This window comes from Mus caroli, unplaced genomic scaffold, assembly GCF_978045245.1.
Source record: "Mus caroli unplaced genomic scaffold, Mus_caroli_1 scaffold_17, whole genome shotgun sequence".
Taxonomy (NCBI): domain Eukaryota; kingdom Metazoa; phylum Chordata; class Mammalia; order Rodentia; family Muridae; genus Mus; species Mus caroli.
The window spans coordinates 18629223-18650507 of NW_028227272.1; the positions used below are offsets into that span (position 1 = coordinate 18629223).

The window sequence follows — 21285 nt, forward strand, 5'->3', positions numbered from 1 at the left end:
CAATAAACCATGCCTTGTCTCTTCCCTCTAAAACAGCCTGGGGCACGGTCCTTCCAGCTGCACATGGCTCCTCGTGGTTGCCAAAGTCCACCAAGTGGCCAGAAGACAGTGTGCAGGTTGACAAGTAAAACCGTACTTGTAAATCTTCACTGATGTTTCACAAGTTTTAACAATGTCTAAATATTATTTCTAGGTATGTTACTTCTAGGTATGGTGTCTAGGAGAAATCACTCAGTCCCAGCATCCTAGGAACCTGAGCAGGTAGAGTTCAAGGTTTAGTAGCACTGAGTGGCCTTATTACACCCCACCCCCTTGGAGCAAGGATCGATAATAAGCCCTCTTTGGAGTCATCTCAAGACACTTTATAATCTCCATCTGTAGGACTCGGTCACTGGCCATTAGGTTTGCACTTTTATTTTAATTGAGCACAGAACTTTCTGTGGTGTCTCCCACAGTGGGTTCTTGGTAAAGGCTTTAATATTAATCCCTTAAATGGCTTGGATGTTTAGAGTTGGCACCGAGGTGGGAGCAGAACCAGCGAAAGGCAAGTAAGGCATTTAGGGAACAAAGTTCAAAGGGCAGTTCCAATCAGGTTCAGCCAGTGCTCCTCACCAGCAAAGCCACCCATGCTCCTATCAATTAGTCCCTCTGTTAAGTGGCAGAGGAATAGGGATACAGCTAGGTGGCAGCACAGTGGGTTTTCTTTTCCTAATGGTACAGAATTGTCTACATGCATGGGTTCCAAAGTTGCTGAGTTCATGGATGCCAATTAAGCAGGTTCTACCATGTTGCTGTGTGTAGATAGTCTTTTGATCTTCCATATCCTTCTATTTTTACTTATTTTGTCTTACAAATGTAACCATACTTTTGGCTACTTTCCTGGATTACCTACTATCTTTCTCCACCCCAATCCCTTCCAACCCCACAGCACTAGGTCAGTCAGAAAGAAAGTTAGAGGGAAAGGGGCATAGATCTGTTTAGACTACTTTCTGCTGATTAAGGGCATCAAGTTCCTTGACGGCAAGTCAAATCTTTGTCGTCAGGATATCCAATTTCTTCTTCTCATCTTTGCTCACAGCAACAGGAACCACCACCAGCAGCAGCAGCAGCAGCGGCAGCAGCAGTGGGGCAGCAGCCTCCACAGCTTCTGGGTCTCTGGCATTTTTATACCCTTTCAAGAGTCCTTCTGGGTCTCTGGCATTTTTATACCCTTTCAAGAGTCCACAGAATTCCAAATGTAAACTATTTTTTTTTTTTTTTGGCAGAATCACACCCCTGCCAGAGCATGAGACGAATCATAGTCAGCTGCTGTGGGAGCAACCCCATATTCCACACCTGGGACTAAAACAAAACATATTCACACACCATAACTGTTTTTAAAAAAGAAACAAAATTCTTACTACATACACAGTGCTACTTCATAGGATATCACTGTCTTAGGCAAGCACCCCACTCTTTCACTGTAGCAACTGCGTCATCTTACATCCTCGGTTCACAGGGTATCTCAGGTTTATTAATGCTTCAAAAGAATCACTATAAGCACTGAAACCACTACAGTGCCCAGAGGGTAAATGTTGAGCTCTATCACAAATGCTGAATTTTTGCCTGATGGACCATGCAGGTCTCTAACTATGCGAAGAACAGGGTTGGCTATCTCTTCCCATCTCCAGATCCTTATGCACTGAAAAGCTCAATCTGTTTTCTGTCAGGCAAAGATTCCTTGGTATAGTTTAAATTCAGCCTCATTGAAAGGAAACTGACCATTATCATTTTAACTTTGCATTATGTAAGTTTTCAAGCGTGCTCCAAAAGCAAGAATATAATAAAACAACAATAACAGTATGTGGCCATTTTGATCATTGTTATCATCTTGTGTTTTACAGTAAGTCCGCTCACAAAACCATAGTGTTTTGACATTGGCTTTGCTGAACACGGTGTTATGGTACTACAGTGGTTCGAGCCTGCAATCCAAATACCCAGGAGGCAGAGGCAGGAGGATCACTGAGTTTGAGACCATCCTGGGCTATATAGATGAAGCCTCAAAACAAGCAAATAAGGGTGATGCAATGGCTTTCTCTCCATTCTTTCTAAATTCCTCTCTATTGTTTCATCTAAGCCCATTCATGCTTTAAAAAGAAGTTCTTTTAATAGGTAAAAGGGCAGGACACTAGAGGTGGAGAGAAAAGCCTAGGCCTATTCCTGTAATTTATTTACTTTTTTACTCATTCAGCAAATGTTTAAGACCTATCAGCGCCCAAAGTCTTGGGGCACTCAAACGTAGGTAATAGTTCAGTAGGTCAAAGGAGAGATGGGGTTGAGGAGGGAAGCAGAGGAAAACAGAGACCGACTGACACTTTACCTCCTGACATCTAGTGGTCACAGTGGTAAATTTTACTCATTTTCCTGTGACACAGAGTACCATGATGTTTGTTCAGGAAAGATTTTTTAAAAAGAGGTGAAGTGATTTATTTAAGGTCATAAGGCTGCTAATGTGGATCCATTTTGAGGAACCAGATCATACAACTGTGTAGCTAACAAACTGAGATCTCCAGCGTAGACCAGCAGCTTGGAGCCCTATGAGGGTTGGTCCTGTAGCCCAAGTCCAAAGGCAGACAGATACCTGGAGGCAGAACTGTCATTTCCTCAGGACATCTACCTCAGCCTTTTCCCCCTAGGCCTTCAACCACTTGGACAAGGCCCACTCATACTATGGAATTTTGTATGTTTTATTCAAACCCAACTAATTGGAGATAGAGAGTTGGCTCCTCAGTTAAGAGCACCAGCTGCTCTTCCAGAGGACTAGGGTTCGATTCCCAACACCTACACGGAATCTCTCAACTATCTGTAATTCCAGTCAAAGGCTCTGAGACCTTCTTCTGACCTCTTGAGGCATCAGGCTTGTGTATGGTACATGGGCATACATGCAGGCAAAACACCCACACATAAAAATAAATTTTAAAATATCAACAGATGGAAATGTCATTAAGAAATTATTTTACAGAAATACCTAAAATGTTTCATCAAATAAGTAGTTTCTGTGACTTAATCAAGTTGACAAAGAAAATCGACTATCATAGAAGACAGGTGGTGAGTCTTTGTTGTTTTTGTTTGTTTGTTTTGTTTTTTGTTTTTTCAAGACAGGGTTTCTCTGTGTCACCCTGGCTGTCCTGGAACTCACTCTGTAGACCAGGCTGGCCTCCAACTCAGAAATCTGCCTGCCTCTGCCTCCCGAGTGCTGGGATTAAAGGTGTGCGCCACCACAGGTGGTGAGTCTTGCTTGGTTCTGTGCATATGAAAAGAGAATTCTCTGGGTTTTGTTTTAACTTTTTATTTTATTTTTAAAAACGAAAATAAGTTGTTGCTTTCTTCTTTGCTCAAGCATGACAATCAGATAGAAAGGGACGTTAGGAACCATAAGATGAAATGTCCTCATTAAAGTAGACAATGATAAGAGACACTGTTCCCAGGGCTTTTAGGAAAAAAAAAACAAAAACAAAAACAAAACCTGGCTTAGAGTCCCAACATTAGAACTGGCCACCTATTCTAATATGCCATCCAAAGCAATGAGCAGACTGAAAGATCACAAAAAGCACGTTTAATCTGTGTGGCATGCTGGGAAGAACTGATAAGCAGGTTCGGTGACTGCAAGTCTGTCCCCCAGGGCCTAACAGGAACACTGCAACTTTATGCAAAAGAGATATGAAGAAAGAAACTGGTTTGTGAATAGCAGACAGAACGGCTGATCTTAGTCGTGCCAGTGTTTGGTTATGTCGGTTCTGGTTCTGCAATAAGGTTGTAGAAAGCTGTCGCTATTATCACCTAAGTGGGACAGTCTAGTTCCCATGAGTGTTCCTGCTCTGCGGTACAACCTTGTCACCATAGATAATTGTGCTCATTGTAGACATGGACGGTGATCTGTCCCTCTAGGTTACCTGCTCATAAAGATTATTGTCAATCAGCCCTGTTGTTCCTAGAAGCTAAGGTAACTAGATAAATGAGTAGCTAAGAAGAAAAAGTTCAAGAGGCAAATAAAGAACCTGAGAGCACAAAACACAAAAGCCATGGTTCATAGTCTCTGGGTCTCTTGTAGCTGACTATGAGATCTGTGTAAATCTTGATTGCTTGACATTTTTGAAAGTCTTGTTTTTAATTATTTAAATTTTGATGAAAATATTATCAGCTTGTATTTCTAAAACTCAAGCTATGGTTTCTGGGGAGCAAAGAGAAGTGTCATTGGTTGAATGATGGAACCTGATGTCCCTGTGACTATGCTAACATTGAACTACCTTTCCATCAAGGGCTGCTTCCCTCGCAAGGTCGGAAACTTCCTTAAGCAAGTGTTCACTGTATCCATCTTTCTCTAGTGTCTCTGTGCATCTTATATGAATAAATGAAAAATAAGTGGAATTAAACAGGCTCAAGTTGTATCACACTGGTTAACTTTGTGCCTTGTGGCAAATCCCTATAGTCAAAAAATGACAAATATCATTGGGTCTAAACCAGGCATGGTTGAGTATGCCTGTAAGATCCGTTAACACTAGGAGGGTTCAGGGAGGAGAACAGTCAGAGCTATATCAGGAGACCTGATCAGAAAACAACAAAAGTCATTGGGCTGAGGTGTTATTCTGGGTTATTTGCAAAACTGACCCATCACCCACATTTCAACACTACTACTAGCTTGCTTTGTCATCTTTCTAAACAAGTTGAGATGTTTCTTTGAACCACTATCTTAGTCGGGGTTTCTATTCCTGCACAGACATCATGACCAAGAAGCAAGTTGGGAGGAAAGGGTTTATTCCACACTTCCACACTGCTGTTCATCACCAAAGGAAGTCAGGACTGGAACTCAAGCAGGTCAGGAAGCAGGAGCTGATGCAGAAGCCATGTTCTTTACTGGCTTGCTCAGCCTGCTCTCTTATAGAACCCAAGACTACTAGCCCAGGGATGGTCCCACCCACAAGGGGCCTTTCCCCCTTGATCACTAATTGAGAAAGTGCCTTACAGTTGGATTTCATGGAGGCATTTCCTCAACTGAAGCTCCTTTCTCTGTGATAACTCCAGCTTTGTCAAGGTGACACAAAACTAGCCAGTACAACCACCAAAGAGGAAATGAAACCATGCCTAGTCAGTGGTAGTACATTCATAGCCTGCTAACCTTCTGGAACTGCAGAGGTCTGTAGTTTTGTTCCTATTAACCAGTTAAAAACAAAGACAGCTCCCTACTTTTCTGGGTCAGTATGAGGTTTGTGGACACACACACACACACACACACACACACACACTTTCTTATTGATGAGTATGTCTACTTTCAGGGACAGCCTGAGGTCTGTCGTTATAATCCTGGCCCCCCCACACACTCCCACCCCTTAGCAAGGTAATTCAGCAAATGTTTTCAATCAAGTTATCAACCTGTCTGTCGGTCTGTCTATCGAGGGGAAGGTACCCAGTATCATCAGCTAGCTAACCACTGAACAAAAGAAGTTCCAGTCTGCTATACACCTATGTGTTCCAGTGCGGAAACAAGAGAGTATATCACATCATTAGGGAAAAAAAAAAAAAAAAAAAAAAAAAAAAAACTGTTAATGTTCATTGCAGTATGCTGGAACGTTCTATGCATTACCTCAAGTAACACAACAACTTCAGGTTGTGGGTACTGGTGTTTTACACGGTTAGGTCAGGTTGCCCTTGTAACACAACACCAACACCCACAGAAGTGAAAGGGGCAGTACTGCAGCCAGCAATCACAATCTCAGAGGCCGACACCCCGCAGAGACGTGGGACTCGACAATCTCTTGATTTGTCCAAACGCCCCGCTAATTCGGATTGGAGCGGTAAATTTCAGCACGGACGAGTCTGTAGAATAAAGGAATTGGGTCACTCAGCCCAGGACCCGCAAGCTAAAACCACCGGAGCCCACTGCTGAGCCGTGTGTCGGAAGTGACGTCATACGCGGAAGCTGTGGAGGCAGAGGTGGCGCCTGCGCATCGGGGTTGCGCTGGGGTGGGTGTCCAGCGCTGTAGGAGGAACGCGGTGGGAGGAAGGCTTGCGGGCGTGCGGACTCGGTTTCGGGCCGAGCGCTTTGAAGAAGTAAGTCTTCTAGGAACCTAGCGGCGCTAGAGGGAGTTGGCGACACGGCTTTGGGGGCAGCTGCGGTGCGCTCAGCTGGGCTCGCTGCCTACTCCTGAGCCCGGGATGGAGTAGGGGTCAGCGACCCGGTCTCCTATAGGTCTTGGGAGAGAGAGGTGGACGCCTGCTGGAAAGGGTTTGGACAGAGTGCGAAGCCCGACTGGCGCAGCTGCTGAGTGCATCCCGGGTGTCAGCATCCCACCTCTGCAAACGCGACTCCTGGTTACTTTGATTGCCCCCTCCCTGCCCTATGACGCGGGTGCAGAAGAAAATCCTGACCCGTTTTGTTTTAAAGTTAGTGAAATGTACAAATGGGTCCTAATCTCTTGGTGGAGAGGATAAGGCGCTAGTCTGGCTTCCTGCGGCTACCTTTACTTTTCTGGGAAGAACTGTTGGGCGATACCAGGGAGGTTATCGAATAATAAGTCGCGGTTGTCGCACTGTGCTGGTAGCTGATGTTATAAATGCTTTCTTTTTTAGCAGTATAAGTTTTCTTCTTCTTAAAGATTTCTTATGTTGGTAAACTATTTAAAAGATGGATAAGAGTTACAACGAATATGAAAACAGTAATTTATAAATATGTAGTCGGGCTCCACCTGCTGTGTATAGTCCCAAGGAACGATTGTAGCAGCTTTCAATCCACCCCCCCCCCCTTGAAGATTAAAGTGTTTCCTTTGTTAAAGGCGCCATTAAATATTATGAAGAGTGTACATGCACCCCATAAAAAACAAGTACTGTAACCACCTAGTTTGGGCTATCAAATGAAATACAGTGCAGATGCTATGTTGTGCTGTGTAATCGGATCTCAGCAAGAGTCACCGCCTACGCGTAGCCCCAGTAAGGTGGCTGTGTGCGCGGCTGTGTGCATGGGCTATCAAATAAAAGGCAGATCTTGAGAGGTCCCCAGAATGTGTCATTAGATTGGATAGAGTGGGGTTAGGAGACCATGAATTTATGCTGCATGGTGTGTTTTCCCTAAGAAACTAGTAAGCATCTTTTGATTTTAAATCGGAGCTTTTCTTCAAGTCAGTTGAACACTCCAAAAGTAAACCGCTTTTTGCAGTAAACATTTATGTTTGTTCACATTTAAATCTTTTCACAATTCCTGGACAGCAACTGAGATTCTACTCACCCTCATTTTATATGCTGTTACTGTGCCACTGAATTAGAATATATTTAAATATGATAAATGTCATTGAACTTTTGAGATCTTCTAGGTATTATTGTTTTCCTATAGTCTTGGCCACTTTAGCCATGCTCGGAGTCATGTCTGCTAGACCGAATCGCTAAGTGCCCATATGTGTAGCTGCCATGCACAGTGGACTGATGCATGTGGTAACCTAGGTATGTGCATTGACAGTTTGGAGGTTTTTTAGTTTTGCAGAACCCTGCTACCTACAGACTCTGCCATGGACATCATGTAAAGAAACCCCGGATGTAGTAACGGACAAAACATGTGTCAGTTTGTGTTGTGGCATTCAGATCCGAGCACACTGGGAGAGGTAAGTTGTCGACTGTGTTTTATATTAGGTGCTGTAGTAGAGTCGCCCTGTTGAGTCAAAGATATTTTAAGATGGAAGAAAAAAATTAGGCCTAAATCTATCTTTTTTAAATCAGGAACTTCCAAGGCAAGGTGTGATTTGTTTGTATGCTAGTGTAACTGTTTTCCTGTTGAGGAAGTCAGGATTGAAAGAGAGAAACCAGGTGTACTGCAGAAAGGATACTTTTCTGCCTTCCTTTTGGGAGCTCCTCTTCCCCAGGCTTCTCAGTCTGGTAGTAACAGCCCGTGGTTACTATGTTAAAATACTCATCTAAAGCAGGTGGTGGCCAAATAGTGCATGTCTCAGATCTGTTGAGTAACTCTATTTTATGCGAGAGAAACTATGCCTTTTCTTTTTCTTATCTTGCCTGAGTTAGCCTGATTTATGTAATTTCTCACTTCCCCGTTTTTGCATTCTCTCAGTCTCTTTATCTTTCCGTCCCAGGGATTGTGTAAGGCTGACTTGCTCCTCCTCCTTTCTTTTTCCCTATTTCCGTTTTCCTGATTTGTTGCTCTGCTTCTAACTCTGTGTTAATGTTTGGCAACTTTTCATCACTAAGCATTTAATTTGAAGGTATTTTCTTGTCTCCTTTGTAGATATGCTGGTTTCTTGTTTAAATTTGCTTAATTCTGTTAACAGGCGTTATTTGAAATAATTTATCTTGTACACATAATTGTGCTTGCATACAAATATATACACATAATGACATCACAATATGTTTGAAATAAAAAATAACAACTAGAAGTAAACTGCGATGGAGGTTTGGTTAAAGTGCCTTCATGCATGGAACACGTTGTGGCTAATGTTGCATGGAACACTCTGCAGCTAATGTTGCATGGAACACTCTGCAGCTAATGTTGCATGGAACACTCTGTGGCTAATGTTGCATGGAACACTCTGCAGCTAATGTTGCATGGAACACTCTGCAGCTAATGTTGCATGGGACACGCTGTGGCTAATGTTGCATGGGACACGCTATGGCTAATGTTGCATGGGACACGCTGTGGCTAATGTTGCATGGAACACTGTGGCTAATGTTGCATGGAACACTCTGCAGCTAATGTTGCATGGGACACACTGTGGCTAATGTTGCATGGGACACGCTGTGGCTAATGTTGCATGGGACACGCTGTGGCTAATGTTGCATGGGACACACTGTGGCTAATGTTGCATGGGACACGCTATGGCTAATGTTGCATGGGACACACTGTGGCTGATGTTGCATGGGACACGCTGTGGCTGATGTAAATAATGAAGTGGAGCCACAGATTCATTACTAACTGAGAAAAGCACTAAGAACCATGTGTGCAGCATGCTTTCATTTGTGGTTTTAAAAGCACCATATATCTGTATATACACATGCATGCATGCATGCATACATACATACATACATACATACATACAAAAAGCACCATATATCTGTATATACACATACATACATATAAAAGTACCATATATCTGTATATACACATACATACATACATACATACATACATATAAAAAGCACCACATATCTGTATATGCACATATATACATACATACATACATACATACATATAAAAAGTACCATATATCTGTATATACACATACATACAGATAGGTTTCTTCAAACCGAAACAAGCAATGGATGTATAAAGAAGGAAGAATTAGCTAGTTTCTTTATACTTTCTGCCAGCTTTGCTCCTTTTGCTCTCAGTGTGTATTCTCACAATACTACGAAACAAGCACCAAAGCTGTGGCCAGTTTACTAAACACAGGACCCATCGCTACTCCTTAGGACTGTCTTTACCTCAGCACTCTTAGGACTAGGGCCATATAATGCTCTACTCCTTTTTCAGAGCTGCAGGGACAGCTTGGTGGCATTATATTGGTTTTAGACTTTCACATTAAATTGGTACTATTAATATGAATTCGTGCACAGTGAATGGTATGGCTCTGACTTGACCAAGTGCAGTGATTGCTCTTGCCTCTGCTTGCAAGGTAGGTTTCTACTCTTTGCTGTGGTTCGTCTGAGTGGCTTGGCGTCACTAAATGGGATGGGGTCTGTTTTTTTTAAGTGCTTTCCAGTCTTGTGGTACTAAAGATCAAACCTATTGCTCTATTCTGTTCTAGGCTAGTACTGTACCCTGCCCGGGGACTCTGTTCTATTTAAGCGACTCTTAAAACTATTGTTTCATTTTGTTTTGTTTTTCTTAGAATGTTAAAATTTATGATATATGTGTATTCATGATTCATGTTCGTGTGTGTGTGTGTGTTTTATCTGCATGTATATCTGTGTACCACACACATGTGCCTGGTGCCCAGGGGAGCCAGAAGAGTGACAGATTCCCTGGGACTATAGTGTTACCGACATTGTGAGCCACAGTGTCGGTACTAGGAATTGAACCCAGGTCAAGCTAGTGCCCTAACAGCTGAGCCACTTCCCCAGCTGCCCCACTTTCTCCATGACGTTTACAGCCATTTCAAGACATTCAGGGAATGACTTGTTCTCTCTCAATAAAATCAGCAAGCCAGAAAGAAAAGTCAGAGAACCATGTCTGGTAGTTTTATTATGTACTGCTTTGAATTGGCTAATTTCCTTGGAGTCAGCAAAAATGTCTGGTGACTTTTATTTCTCCAGTGTCTTTGTCTTTTCAAACTTTTATTGTGGGACGTTTAGAATAATAGCATTAGGAGCCTTAGCCTTACAATATGAGTGGGGGGATTGTTCAAGAATCTAAAAATAGTCTTTATTAATGAAACTTGTTTTGAGAATAGGCTATACACACTACATACGTATGTATGTTACACTACTGGTTGTATATCTTGTTAAAAATCCAATGAATGTCATTAAATCTAGGGTCTGGGTCATGATTAATGGAAAGGGCAGGTTTTTAATTGTTTAGATATTTAGGTATTTACATTTTTTTCATGTGTATAGGTGTTTTTCTCCTGCAGGCATGTCTGTACCATGTGCAGAAATTTCCCTCAGAGGCCAGAAGAGGTGGGGCAGATCCACTGGGACTGGAGTTAGGGATAATTAAGAGCCACCATGTGGGTTCTGGGAATGGAACCCAGGTCCTCTGAAAAAGTATCCTGTGCTCCCCAGGCCTGAGCCATCCTTCCAGCCCTGGACGTGTGCTTTAACTGCTGTTACATACTGTTTTGTATAGTGCATACCGTTGTCTCTTTAAAGCGATGCTTTTCCCCTTAAGGTCTTTGAGGTTGATCTCTGTTGTCTTGACCTTACTCTCTTTTCCCGTTGGTGATAAATAACCAAAGCAATGTAAGGGATAAAGGGCTAATTTTAGCTCACAAGTCCTGGTTATGGTCGTTATGGAGAGGAAATCAAGGCATCAGGAGCTTGAAGCAGCTGGTCATTTTGAGTCCACAGTTGGAAGGAGAGCAAAGGGTCCATGTATTACAGTGCTCAGCTTGCTGTCTCCGCTCTAGGCATTCCCCTGCTTAGGGAATGGTGCCTCCCGTAGTGCCTGGGTCTTCCCACCTTAGTTACATATGATCTATATAATTCCCCACTGACATGCCAAGAGGCCCACCCATCTCCTACATGATTTTAACTTGTGCCAGGTAACAACACCAGCCCTCAGAGACGCAAAGGGATATTGTCAGGATAGGATAAGATATCTGCAGTGCTAGTCTTGTTTTGCTGAAGGGGAAAAAAAATACCATTACTGAATTTACTTCCCTGAGTGAAGATGCTAAATACTGAAGATGATAAGAAATAAAGGAGATGAACGTGAACAGTATCTGAAGAATGTATAACATTGAAAATGATACATTTGTTTGCCTACTTAGTGTCTGTCTCTCTGTCTCTGTCTGTCTGTCTCTGTCTCTCTCTCTTTCTCTCTCTCTCTCTGTCTTTCTCTCTCTCTCTCCTAGAGTGCCAGAATTCCAGATAGGAAGTTATTCAAAGCCAGCCATTTTAAGACCCGGGCTAATTCATGATTTTGAGAGTTGCTTACAGATTTTTAGACGTTCTAGGATTATCCTAATGGTTCAAATGTCAGGAATGTAGCAGATCCCGAGACTAGAAACTTTAAGCTTTACCAAATCGTTGGGTTGGGTAGGCGATGGCTCAGTGCGTGAAGAGGTGTGGCTGAGGGTTTAAGATTCTGTTTGTAATAGGAAGAAAGGAGAGGGAGAAGCTCAGTGCATTGTTTTCCCACTTCAGATAAGACAGGCCCTTAGGCCTTTCCTGCCGTTTCGGTGTGTGTGACCACGGTCCAGCAGATCTTGCTAACATGGAAAGGCATGAACTGTACAAAGATGATTTAATTAGAGACATACCCTAAAGGTATACAAGAACTCTCCATTAATTATTTTGTTTTTTATTGTTTTGTTTATATAAATGAATACCCTGATGAGGTAACTTAGCAGAGTTAGAACTGTTTTTCTTTTCTGTTTTTGTTTTTGTTTTCTTCTTCCCGTAAAATATAACATTGTGGAAGACCTGAGGAACTTACAGAGTTTGTTTGTTTTCTGTCCACTGTGAGTCCAGAAGTGATTCTGAATGGAGAAGACGTAGGACCGGTCAGTGGTAGGATGGACTGTGCTTGGAAGGTGAGGTCCTTGTGCTTAGGATGGCGGAAGTGAGCCCAGATGTCGGGAAGCCAGGAGCAGGGCAGAGGGGCTGCAGCGAATGAATCATAGAAGTTTTTACTATGGCATAGTAAACTGATTATTGTAGATGCATCCCTATGCCTTAGTTTAATTAGTAATTCCTTAGTGTGTATGTGTGTGTGTGTGTGTGTGTGTGTGTGTGTATGTGTGTGGGGGTGTGGGTGTATGGGTGTGTGTGTGTGTGTATGGGTGTGGGGGGGGTGGGGGTGTATGGGTGTGTGTGTGTGTATGTGTGTGTATGGGTGTGGGTGTGCATATGTGTGTATGGGTGTGGGTGTGGGTGTGCATATGTGTGTATACCAGAGGTTGCTGTCAGTATGTTCCTCAATCACTTTTCACCTTATTTTTTCAGACAGGTACCTGGAGCTCTCAGTTTGGACTAGGCTGGCTGGCAGTAAGCCCCCAGGATTCTCCTGTTCTCACACTAGGTACTAACTAGGGTTACGAATGTGATATCACATGATGTCACATGAATTCAGGCCTTGATGCACATAGCAAGCACTTTACCAATTGAGCTGTCTTCCCAGACTCAACAGTTTTGTTTGTTTTTAAAGATCTATGTACGTATGTGGGTACATCTGCACACCAGAAGACAGCCTCAAACAGCTGTGAGCTGCCGCGTGGGTGTTGGGAATTGAACTCAGGACCTTTGGAAGAGCAGTGAGTGTTCTTAAGCATTGAACCATCTCTCCAGCTCCCAACGAAACAGTTTTTTTAAAGCTTGCAGTTTTCTTGGAAACAAAGCAAGCAGATAAAGTAAAATAATTAAAAGGTAGTTACAATGAAATCAGTATATCATTGAACTGAAAAACCTTTTTCAGAGAATGGCGAGGTGGCTCAGTGGCTAAGCAGTACTTACTGCACACATCTGAGGTCCAGAGTCTGGAGTCCAGCACCTGTGTAACAAGCCCCACATCTGGCAGACAGCCGTAAGTGTAGCTCCAGCTCTAAGAGATCTGACACCCTGTACACGTGGAGGGGCGCACCTGCTCACACACGTGTGAATGCCTACACCTGTGCATACCTGCCCACACAGATGTGCATGCCCATACACGGACATGTGGATGCCCACACATGTGCACAGTCCCACACACAAATACATTCATTCATGAATTAAACTAACTTTATAAAAAGCCCACTCCAGAAAGATCTAAGAAGGGATGGAACAGATGCCCTTCTGGTCCTCATAGTCCTTTTATAATTATCAGCCTAACTGCTGGAATTTCAGATGGCTGTAACTTTCCTTTAGTTCCACTGTACAAGCTTACAATATTTTTGATATATGCTTTCCATTTGGGACTGGAAAATTATTCTGAATTTTTCTTTTTGAAGGCTTTGGTTTTTTTTTTCTTTATATGCATGTGTGTATGTGTGTATACATGTATATGTATATACATACATACATACATACACATACACACACACACACACATTAAAAAACAAAAAACCTTTCCCCCCAGCTAGGTGTGGTGGTTACCTGCTATTCTAGCCATTAGTAGGTTAAGTCAGGAGGGTCAGAATTCAAGGCCAGCCTGCACGTATCAGGAGACATGCACAAAAAGGCTTCAAACCCCAGTCTCTTCCTGCTCTACAAATTCAGTTTGATTTTGTGCCTTCTTTTCTAAGGAACATTTTTACTTTGATCTTGGAGACTAAAGTTTTAGAAACATCTCATACCTTGGCTGTCAATCCGAGATTCAAGAACGTATCATTCAGTCATTGAATCTTAGTTCAGCCTATAAGTAGTTCTGTGGGAACTTCCAATTCTGTTGCAGTTTGTAGTGGATAATGATAACCAGCAAGATTACGCCAGTAAACGCATGTAGGCTAGATATTTCTAAGACCATTTTTTAAATGTTCTCATTTTGTTCTTTTAGTGTGGTATCTCATGATCTGACTAACTGTTTCACCTCTACAAACTTTTAAACTTGCTAGTAGATTTTCTCTTCTGTTTTTAAGAGGCATCAAGTTTGTGAAGACCATGGCCCATCCTTATGCATTCAAGAGTTGAGTGTGGATGACTTGGAGCTGAAAAACCCCTTCAGAAGCTTCATGTGTCACGTGCATTGAAGCTCTGCATTAAACCCGCTCGCACAAGTAAATGCTCAAAGGGACTGAAGGCCATTAGTACAGTTTTTATGTCTCTTTCTTCTACTTCAGTTTCTTTAGCCATCAGGGTCCTTAATGTTTCTTATCTTACTATAGTAAAGACTCAGAGAAAGGCTCCTTTCCATGAAGTAGTATGTTCTGTGGCCACACGCCTTTATTAGTGGAGATGGGCATTTTCACTTGAGTCTTTTGTTACAGCCTATTAAAAATTTGATTCAGTAATGTGAAAGTGAGGATTAAATATCAAAAAATTACAATATTAGAGATGTATGTGCTTAACATGTGCAAAGCCCCAGGTCCAGTCTGCTGCATTGTGTGGGGTGGTTAGGGGCTGTGTGGATGTGCAAAGCCCCAGGTCCAGTCTGCTGCATTGTGTGGGGTGGTTAGGGGCTATGTGGATGTGCAAAGCCCAGGGTCCAGTCTGCTGCATTGTGTGGGGTGGTTAGGGGCTGTGTGGATGTGCAAAGCCCCAGATTCAGTCTGCTGCATTGTGTGGGGTGGTTAGGGGCTGTGTGGATGTGCAAAGCCCCAGGTCCAGTCTGCTGCATTGTGTGGGGTGGCTAGGGGCTGTGTGGATGTGCAAAGCCCCAGGTCCAGTCTGCTGCATTGTGTGGGGTGGTTAGGGGCTGTGTGGATGTGCAAAGCCCCAGGTCCAGTCTGCTGCATTGTGTGGGGTGGTTAGGGGCTGTGTGGATGTGCAAAGCCCCAGGTCCAGTCTGTTGCATTGTGTGGGGTGGTTAGGGGCTATGTGGATGTGCAAAGCCCAGGGTCCAGTCTGCTGCATTGTGTGGGGTGGTTAGGGGCTATGTGGATGTGCAAAGCCCAGGGTCCAGTCTGCTGCATTGTGTGGGGTGGTTAGGGGCTGTGTGGATGTGCAAAGCCCCAGATTCAGTCTGCTGCATTGTGTGGGGTGGTTAGGGGCTGTGTGGATGTGCAAAGCCCCAGGTCCAGTCTGCTGCATTGTGTGGGGTGGCTAGGGGCTGTGTGGATGTGCAAAGCCCCAGGTCCAGTCTGCTGCATTGTGTGGGGTGGTTAGGGGCTGTGTGGATGTGCAAAGCCCCAGGTCCAGTCTGCTGCATTGTGTGGGGTGGTTAGGGGCTGTGTGGATGTGCAAAGCCCCAGGTCCAGTCTGTTGCATTGTGTGGGGTGGTTAGGGGCTATGTGGATGTGCAAAGCCCAGGGTCCAGTCTGCTGCATTGTGTGGGGTGGTTAGGGGCTGTGTGGATGTGCAAAGCCCCAGATTCAGTCTGCTGCATTGTGTGGGGTGGTTAGGTGCTGTGTGGATGTGCAAAGCCCAGGGTCCAGTCTGCTGCATTGTGTGGGGTGGTTAGGGGGTGTGTGATGTGATAGAAGTGACTTAAGCTGAGATCTTGGGTGAGGAGCCCTAAGAGTTAATGGCTCTCAGCCCACCACTGCCTCTTACAGCTATGTGACTGGGAAAGTCAGGTCTTCTCTCTGAGTCTTCATTGGGCTGACCAACAGCAGTTTAAACGAAAGAATTTAGGGGTATTCACAGTGTGTCTGCATAGTAAGAGTAACATTGTTTCCATTTTTATATGTAACAATGTGTGCAGTTGGTAATTAAGTCAAAGTTTTCTTTTTCTTGTGTGTTGCTGTCACAATTTTTAAAGTATAATTTTAGCTCTAGTGCCTTTCTGCGCATTTTTTTTTAATATTTTTATTACATAATTTCCTCAATTACATTTCCAATACTATCCCAAAAGTCCCCCATAGCGCCCCCCACTTCCCTACCCACCCATTCCCATTCTTTTGGCCCTGGCATTCCCCTATATTGGGGCATATAAAGTTTGCAAGTCCAATGGGCCTCTCTTTCCATTGATGGCCGACTAGGCCATCTTTCGATACATATGCAGCTAGAGACAAGAGCTCCAGGGTTCCGGTTAGTACATCATGTTGTTCCAACAATAGGGTTGCAGATCCCTTTAGCTCCTTGGGTACTTTCTCTAGCTTCTCCATTGGGAGCCCTGTGATACATCCAATAGCTGACTGTGAACATCCACTCCTGTGTTTGCTAGGCCCCGGCATCGTCTCACAAGAGACAGCTATATTTGGGTCCTTTCAGCAAGATCTTGCTAGTGTATGCAATGGTGTCAGCGTTTAGAAGCTGATTATGGGACGGATCCCTGGATACAGCAGTCTCTAAATGGTCCATCCTTTCATCACAGCTACGAACTTTGTCTCTGTAGCTCCTTCCCTGGGTGTTTTGTTCCCAATTCTAAGAAGGTGCACAGTGTCCACACTTTGGTCTTCATTCTTCTTGAGTTTCACGCGTTTATCAAATTGTATCTTATATCTTGGGTATCCTAAGTTTTGGGCTAATATCCACTTATCAATGAATACATATTGTGTGAGTTCTTTTGTGATTGTGTTACTTCACTCAAGATGATGCCCTCCAGGTCCATCCATTTGGCTAGGAATTTCATAAATTCATTCTTTTTAATAGCTGAGTAGTACTCCATTGTGTAAATGTACCATAATTTCTGTATCCATTCCTCTGTTGAGGGACATCTGGGTTCTTTCCAGCTTCTGGCTATTATAAATAGGGCTGCTATGAACATAGTGGAGCATGTGTCCTTTTTACCGGTTGGGACATCTTCTGGATATATGCCCAGGAGAGGTATTGCTGGATCCTCCGGTAGTACTATGTCCAATTTTCTGAGGAACCGCCAGACTGATTTCCAGAGTGGTTGTACAAGCTTGCAATCCCACCAACAATGGAGGAGTGTTCCTCTTTCTCCACATCCTCGCCAGCATCTGCTGTCACCTGAATTTTTGATCTTAGCCATTCTGACTGGTGTGAGGTGGAATCTCAGGGTTGTTTTGATTTGCATTTCCCTGATGATTAAGGATGTTGAACATTTTTTCAGGTGCTTCTCTGCCATTCGGTATTCCTCAGGTGAGAATTCTTTGTTCAGTTCTGAGCCCCATTTTTTAATGGGGTTATTTGACTTTCTGGAGTCCACCTTCTTGAGTTCTTTATATATATTGGATATTAGTCCCTTATCTGATTTAGGATAGGTGAAGATCCTTTCCCAATCTGTTGGTGGTTTTTTTGTCTTATTGATGGTGTCTTTAGCCTTGCAGAAGCTTTGTAGTTTCATGAGGTCCCACTTGTCAATTCTCGATCTTACAGCACAAGCCATTACTGTTCTATTCAGGAATTTTTCCCCTGTGCCCATATCTTCAAGGCTTTTCCCCACTTTCTCCTCTATAAGTTTCAGTGTCTCTGGTTTTATGTGAAGTTCCTTGATCCACTTAGACTTGACCTTAGTACAAGGAGATAGGAATGGATCGATTCGCATTCTTCTACATGTTAACAACCAGTTGTGCCAGCACCATTTGTTGAAAATGCTGTCTTTCTTCCACTGGATGTTTTTAGCTCCCTTGTCGAAGATCAAGTGACCATAGGTGTGTGGGTTCATTTCTGGGTCTTCAATTCTATTCCATTGGTCTATTTGTCTGTCACTATACCAGTACCATGCAGTTTTTATCACAATTGCTCTGTAGTAGAGCTTTAGGTCCGGCATGGTGATTCCACCAGAGGTTCTTTTATCCTTGAGAAGAGTTTTTGCTATCCTAGGTTTTTTGTTATTCCAGATGAATTTGCAGATTGCACTTTCTAATTCGTTGAAGAATTGATTTGGAATTTTGATGGGGATTGCATTGAATCTGTAGATTGCTTTTGGCAAGATAGCCATTTTTACAATGTTGATCCTGCCAATCCATGAGCATGGGAGATCTTTCCATCTTCTGAGATCTTCTATAATTTCTTTCTTCAGAGACTTGAAGTTTTTATTATACAGATCTTTCACTTCCTTAGTTAGAGTCACGCCAAGATATTTTATATTATTTGTGACTATTGAGAAGGGTGTTGTTTCCCTAATTTCTTTCTCAGCCTGTTTATTCTTTGTGTAGAGAAAGGCCATTGATTTGTTTGAGTTAATTTTATATCCAGCTACTTCACCGAAGCTGTTTATCAGGCTTAGGAGTTCTCTGGTGGAATTTTTAGGGTCCCTTATATATACTATCATATCATCTGCAAAAAGTGATATTTTGACTTCATCTTTTCCAATTTGTATCCCTTTGATCTCCTTTTGTTGTCGAATTGCTCTGGCTAGGACTTCAAGTACAATGTTGAATAGGTATGGAGAAAGTGGACAGCCTTGTCTAGTCCCTGATTTTAGAGGGATTGCTTCAAGCTTCTCACCATTTACTTTGATGTTGGCTACTGGTTTGCTGTAGATTGCTTTTATCATGTTTAGGTATGGGCCTTGAATTCCTGATCTTTCCAAGACTTTTATCATGAATGGGTGTTGGATCTTGTCAAATGCTTTTTCCGCATCTAAGGAGATGACCATGTGGTTTTTATCTTTGAGTTTGTTTATATACTGGATTACGTTGATGGATTTCCGTATATTGAACCATCCCTGCATCCCTGGGATGAAACCTACTTGGTCAGGATGGATGATTGTTTTGATGTGTTCTTGGATTCGGTTAGCAAGAACCTTATTGAGGATTTTTGCATCAATATTCATAAGGGATATTGGTCTGAAGTTTTCTATCTTTGTTGGGTCTTTTTGTGGTTTAGGTATCAGAGTAATTGTGGCTTCATAGAATGAGTTGGGTAGAGTACCTTCTGTTTCTATTTTGTGGAATAGTTTGTGAAGAACTGGGATTAGATCTTCTTTGAAGGTCTGATAGAACTCTGCACTAAACCCATCTGGTCCTGGGCTTTTTTTAGTTGGGAGACTATTAATGACTGCTTCTATTTCTTTGGGGGATATAGGGCTGTTTAGATCATTAACCTGCTCTTGATTCAACTTTGGTACCTGGTATCTGTCTAGGAACTTGTCCATTTCATCCAGGTTCTCCAGTTTTGTTGAGTATAGTCTTTGGTAGAAGGATCTGATGGTGTTTTGGATGTCTTCAGGATCTGTTGTTATGTCTCCTTTTTCATTTCTGATTTTGTTAATTAGGATGCTTTCCCTGTGCCCTCTAGTGAGTCTGGCTAAGGGTTTATCTATCTTGTTGATTTTCTCAAAGAACCAGCTCCTTGATTGGTTGATTCTTTGAATAGTTTTTCTTGTTTCCACTTGGTTGATTTCACCCCTGAGTTTGATTATTTCCTGCCGTCTACTCCTCTTGGGTGAATTTGCTTCCTTTTGTTCTAGTGCTTTTAGGTGTGTTGTCAAGCTGCTAATGTGTGCTCTCTCTAGTTTCCTTTTGGAGGCACTCAGAGCTATGAGTTTTCCTCTTAAAAATGCTTTCATTGCGTCCCATAAGTTTGGGTATGTTGTGGCTTCATTTTCATTGAACTCTAAAAAGTCCTTAATTTCTTTCTTTATTCCTTCCTTGACCAAGGTATCATTGAGAAGAGTGTTGTTCAGTTTCCACGTGAAGGTTGGCTTTCTATTATTTATTTTGTTATTGAAGATCAGCCTTAGTCCATGGTGATCTGATAGGATGCATGGGACAATTTCAATATTTTTATATCTGTTGAGGCCTGTTTTGTGACCAATTATGTGGTCAATTTTGGAGAAGGTACCATGAGGTGCTGAGAAGAAGGTATATCCTTTTGTTTTAGGATAGAATGTTCTGTAGATATCTGCCAGATCCATTTGATTCATAATTTCTCTTAGTTTCACTGTGTCCCTGTTTAGTTTCTGTTTCCATGATCTGTCCATTGATGAAAGTGGTGTGTTGAAGTCTCCCACTATTATTGTATGAGGTGCAATGTGTGCTTTGAGATTTACTAAAGTTTCTTTAATGAATGTGGCTGCCTTTGTATTTGGAGCATAGATATTCAGGATTGATAGTTCCTCTTGGAGGATTTTACCTTTGATGAGTATGAAGTGTCCCTCCCTGTCTTTTTTAATGACTTTGGGTTGGAAGTCAATCTTATCTGATATTAGAATGGCTACTCCAGCTTGTTTCTTCATTCCATTTGCTTGGAGAATTGTTTTCCAGCCTTTCATTCTGAGGTAGTGTCTATCCTTTTCTCTGAGATGAGTTTCCTGTAAGCAGCAAAATGTTGGATCTTGTTTGTGTAGCCAGTTTGTTAGTCTATGTCTTTTTATCGGGGAGTTGAGTCCATTGATATTAAGAGATATTAAGGAAAAGAAATTGGTGTTTCCTGTTATTTTTGATGTTAAAGTTGGCATTTTGTTCTTGTGGCTGTCTTCTTTTAGGTTTGTTGAGGGATTACCTTCTTGTTGTTTCTAGGGCGTGGTTCCTGTCCTTGTATTGGTTTTTTTCTGTTATTATCCTTTGAAGGGCTGGATTCGTGGAGAGATAATGTGTGAATTTGGTTTTGTCATGGAATACTTTGGTTTCTCCATCTATGTTAATTGAGAGTTTGGCTGGGTATAGTAGCCTGGGCTGGAATTTGTGTTCTTTTAGTGTCTGTATAACATCTGTCCAGGATCTTCTGGCTTTCATAGTCTCTGGTGAAAAATCTGGTGTAATTCTGATAGGCTTGCCTTTATATGTTACTTGGCCTTTTTCTCTTACTGCTTTTAGTATTCTATCTTTATTTAGAGCATTTGTTGCTCTGATTATTATGTGTCGGGAGGTATTTCTTTTCTGATCCAGTCTATTTGGAGTTCTGTAGGCTTCTTGTATGTTCATGGGCATCTCTTTCTTTAGATTTGGGAAGTTTTCTTCTATAATTTTGTTGAAGATATTTGCTGGTCCTTTGAGTTGAAAATCTTCATTCTCATCCACTCCTATTATCCGGAGGTTTGGTCTTCTCATTATGTCCTGTATTTCTTGGATGTTTTGAGTTAGGATCTTTTTGCATTTTCCATTTTCCTTGATTGTTGTGCCGATGTTCTCTATGGAATCTTCTGCACCTGAGATTCTCTCTTCC

General features: G+C 42.4%; 1 protein-coding gene across 3 annotated transcripts in view; it reads left to right on the forward strand.

Annotated features, from left to right (window-relative positions):
* Window positions 1–5939: 5939 nt before the first annotated feature.
* Window positions 5940–21285, forward strand: part of Map3k13 (mitogen-activated protein kinase kinase kinase 13) — a 146665-nt gene continuing 131319 nt past the window's right edge. For all 3 annotated transcript variants that reach the window (XM_085832432.1, XM_085832433.1, XM_029470554.2), the window contains exons 1-2: window positions 5940–6087; window positions 7503–7628. The gene's annotated coding sequence lies outside the window, so the exon portion shown is untranslated. The remainder of the gene's footprint in view (window positions 6088–7502; window positions 7629–21285) is intronic.